The 4,863-nt window shown below is 36.0% G+C and overlaps 1 pseudogene across 1 annotated transcript; it reads right to left on the minus strand.

Moving 5' to 3' along the window:
• Nucleotides 1-619: 619 nt before the first annotated feature.
• LOC143537089 (putative aquaporin TIP1-1 pseudogene) lies at nucleotides 620-2,664 on the minus strand (annotated as a pseudogene). Its single transcript, XR_013135984.1, has 2 exons — nucleotides 2,254-2,664; nucleotides 620-994 (listed from the first exon to the last, which is right to left on the minus strand). The product of XR_013135984.1 is annotated as a putative aquaporin TIP1-1 pseudogene (transcript).
• Between the last annotated feature and the right edge of the window lie 2,199 nt (nucleotides 2,665-4,863).

Consider the following 4,863-nt stretch of genomic DNA (forward strand, 5'->3'; position numbering starts at 1 on the left):
TACCCACTCTAATACCACTTATCACAGGGTCGTCTTCCGAGACCCCACTTGGCTACCTCAGTTGTCCAATGACAAATATTGGAAGACGACCCCACTTGGCTACCTCAGTTGTCCAATGAAATATATTTCTATCACGCTTATTTATACGAGTCTTTGATTTCGTATGGTCATCGACTTATCAAGTGAATACCCAACTCTCAGCCAATGTCACTACGTACTACAATTGATGTGCAGGAGTAACTAATCAATTATAATGAGATCTTCAAACACTTGGCACGACAAGTTTAACTAGACTGTTTTAAAAACTTATGTTTATAGATTTAATTTGGTTTGTAAATTGTTTTATAACCTTGAGCTCGATTAAATAAGCTTATTTAAACCGACCCAATTTGATTACCATAAAGCCTAAACTCTATGAAAACATATATATCAACAAACCATGAATAATTTACAATGAAACATAGTAATGCATTTGATCAATACAAATAAAAATCAAATTAAATAAGAAAATGGAAACAACACAAACATCACACACAAAGTGAAGAAGATACAAATACAACATTAATGATCAAAGACTAATGAGAACAGAAACGCCTTTTCATAATATACATGTTTACTTATATTTATATTCTCAAGCTCACAACGGCTCATGAGTGCGGCTAATGAAGATGAGTTCATAGATGGCACCAGCAAGACCACCACCGATCAAGGGTCCAGCCCAGTAAACCCAGTGGTCCCCCCAGTCCCAGCTAACCAGAGCCGGTCCAAATGCTACGGCTGGGTTCATAGATGCACCGGTGAACACACCACCGGCTAGAATGTTGGCTCCCACAATGAAACCAATCGCCAAGGGTGCAATTGTGCCGATCTCACCCTTTTTTGGGTCGATCGCGGTGGCGTAAACTGTGTAAACTAGTCCAAATGTCATCACGATCTCGAACACAAACGCGTTCCAGACTGATACTCCGTGGGCCACTGAGAATCCCGTGGTTGCCTGCAATATTTAAACACAAATATTAACTTAAAAAGTATACTCTTTATGTACATTAACATTTGAAATAAGTAACCTCATCAAGGGCTCATGTGCGCAAAATACAATTTACTTACTCGTGTTGGTTAGGAGTGTATTGCGGGGTCCCACTAAGTTTTTTAGATTCCAGGTAAGGTTGTTCAAAAAGCTTGGCTTAAAAATAGACACTTGAAATCGGCTTGATTAATTGATCATATACAAGTCGATCAATCCAACCCGGTTAAGTTTGTAACCAAACCAAGCGAAGCCCAAGCCAAGGAAAGCTCGCTCATTAATTACCAGGTTTATATTATAAATTCAATTATAATAAATATAAAGTTTACCTAAAATATAATCTGGATTTAATTGGTATATATTAATTGTAACTTTTGTGGTTACTATTTATATGTTACGAACGTGTTAAAATAATATAACTTTTTTCTTCTTTAAATATAAAGCTGACCCAACTTTTTACTAGTGGATCTCGAGTTAATAGTTCAGCTTATTTTGACAAATGAGCCAAGCCCAAGCAACCTGCCTCAGCTTGCTTGGCTCGTTGTGTCTACAGCACTCCTTTCCGCTTAGTTGAAAAAATAACCAGTTGACTTGAGCTTTTTTCGAACAAAGCTCAACACAATTCGGTTAAATGAAATGTTTTCAGACATGGCCCGGACCGTTAACCCAAATGCCTTACCGGGTCAAATCTCCTGATTCGGGAGAGCAGAACGGTGTTTGACCTGGATGACGTTATAAATAATTTAAATATAAATATTATATATTTATATATGTTACAAATATAATAAAAAAAATAGTAACCAACTTTCATATGCATTTACACGTATTTTTAAATATATAGGCAATTATATTTCTTACATGCTAACAAAAACGTAATTAGGTTGGTTGGTAAGTGAAGTATTCAACAAACTTAATGTCGTTCATGCACCTGGGTTTGATTCCCCGTGTCCACGCCAACTTTATTTAATTAAAAAGGCCCCTTCCAGTTCACCCGGCGGGTTACTTGGTCCTGGCCGACCACCACCCGTAAAACCCTGAAACCCACCCGGGTTTTCAGAAAACAAGCGGAATACCCTGACCACATCCGGTATATGTACCAGGTTCCGGTCGGACCGAGCCTGACCCAAGCCCAACCTGATTCTACTCAGCTCAACTCGTTTACGGCCTACTTCACGTAGCTAAATATAACATTAATAATCTGAAAAAGTGATCATGACTCATGAGCTTACCAAACCGCCAGTAGAAAAGAAAAGAAGCAAACAAGCTACAACCGATCCAAGAAGCTGGGCTATAATATAAAAGATCCCACGTAGCAACGTAATATTCCCACCAATAAACGCACCGAACGTGACAGCAGGGTTCACATGTCCACCGGAGATATTAGCACTAATCGCAACGGCCACAAACAACGCCAACCCATGCGCAATCGCCGCAGCAATTAACCCATCCGGTGTGGTTGAAGCACCATGTGTAAGCTTGCTAAAGGCCATCCCGGAGCCTTGTCCGGCAAACACAAAGATGAGTGCACTTATGAACTCGGCCACAAAGGCCTTGATGGCACCCGGGTGAGCCACTTCATCTTGGTACCGGCCGATGGCTACTCGGTCCACGAGTTGGCGGTGGATTTGGATCTGTGGCATTGTAGGAAGAAGCTAGAAATTAAGTGTGTGTTGAGGTTTAGTCGAGTCACAGGGTTTATATTGACGATGTTATGGAGTGTTTGTGACTGGCTGAGCCGGTTGCCGGTTGTGTTTTTGGGAGGTTGCGTTGCTTTGAAGCTCCTAAAATACCACCTGTAATGAGCGCTTCTCACACATACGGCGGCCCATAGTGTCGCCAACACCTCTCCCGGGGCGCCCATCAGTGGCGGATCCAGAAATTTTTTTAAGGGGGTGCACTGTTTTTTAGATGCTTCAATTTCATAGAATCGGGCCGGTTCGATTAGGGTAAAGTTTATCACATAATAAAATACGATACAATAGAAGGCGGACTTGAACATTTAAATTAGGAGCCGAAAACATTAAAACATAGCATTATTCAAAGTAAACGAGCTATATTTATACTTCTAGAAAAAAAAATAGGGGGTCGGGACCCTCCTCGTCTCTTAAATGTTCAAGTGATGAAATAATGGTCTTAAATCTTAGAAACACAAATAAGTAAAATTAAAACAATCAATAAAACACCTTGTGAAATAAAATAGGTTTCTTAATTTTAAATAAACGTATAATCACTATATAAAACACAAAATAAAATTAACCATAGACTAGAAATAAAATAACATATATAAAATTTAAACTAATAAATGACCTAATGATTGTAATTAAACTAGAAAATAAAACTTCATAAAGTATTAATATTAACTTATTAAATAAATAACTATCTATAAAAAGTTAAAAATAAATAAATTTTATCATGAAAATGAGATAAAAGTTTAGAAAAGAAAAGCATTACGCAGGACCTAGTATACCCACTTCTAAGTAACATAGAAGTAGATCCGCCCCTGGCGCCCATGGAGGGGGATGGTTGGTTTTGATGTGTGGATTTTTTATATATTTTTTTTGATAAATAATAATAAAATAATAATAATAAGATAATGATTGTTGGGGTTTCATCCACTACACTCATTTTTGCTATAAAACCCTTACAATTATATGATGTCACATAACGGATAATGTCCCTAGCTATAGAGTTTCTATCCACTTCACATAATATAAAGTTGAGTGTGGTGGTAATTAATTAATTATGATCCTTTTTGGGTTTGTATGTGAGATAACGGGAAAGGTGATGGACATGTGTTGGATGTATTCTAGATCGATATTACTGAATCCATGTTAAGATTATAATTAGATCACTCTTATGCAAGGTAGCAAAAGTCGCCGCGTGAATATAATTAGTTAATTGAGCAGTTGAGCGTATTCAGAGTACTCGGAGAAGAGTACTTAAAAAGTATTCAGATATGATAAATATAAAGAAAATTAGTTTTTGGATATTATATATACATCAAATATCATAAGTATACTAACATTTATAACAAAATAAGTGAATATCAATATAAATAAAAGAAATATAGTTTTAAATAGTAAATTATTCTAAAATTTGCTAATCATTAACTACAAAAATGTGATATTCTTTTTTAAATATTATAAAAATATGAATTACATTTTATTTTATAAGTCAAAATCGGCCCAAGTTGACTTATTAGATGTGATTCTGGCTGAGGCTGACCACATTTGATCGATTCTTAATAGCTATGCGAAGTTAAAGAAACTCTACTCAACGTCATACTTTGTAGCGAGTACTCGACCATGAAAAACTACTCTCACAATATTTCAACTTATTTACTTAATTTGTTTTTCGGTGACTTTTTCAAAAATGTTATGTATAGTTGTATACAAACTTCTCTTTCTAAGAGTAGAGGACATATGAAATTAGTCATCACTGCTTTGTCACGTTCATATAAGTAGTTGCAGGGATGAGTTTGTTATCATACAGCGTGATACTAATCCGTACCAATCTTGATTTACTTAAAAACTTGTTAGCGATTTTTTAAGTGACTGACTTCTTTTCTTCTCACTAGCCTAGGAATACAAGAACAAATACCGAAGAACAAATTAAGTACATACGAGCAAGAATATAAAACTAACAAATCATTAACTTGATAGTGAACACGTACTGCTTAAGAACACGAGCGCGTGTTAAGGACAACAGAATATAAACATCTCTGATCTTTTCTTTAATCTTTTGATATTATGAGAATACGACCTTTTGTCTCTTTTCAAAAGATTGGGTGTAAATCTGTTCAAAAGTGAAAAGTCTATTAACAAAGTAATTTTGAATTT

The sequence above is a fragment of the Bidens hawaiensis genome, unplaced genomic scaffold (assembly GCF_021521415.1).
Source record: "Bidens hawaiensis isolate Kalapana, Puna unplaced genomic scaffold, B.hawaiensis_p1.1 tig00011081_1, whole genome shotgun sequence".
NCBI classification, from domain to species: domain Eukaryota; kingdom Viridiplantae; phylum Streptophyta; class Magnoliopsida; order Asterales; family Asteraceae; genus Bidens; species Bidens hawaiensis.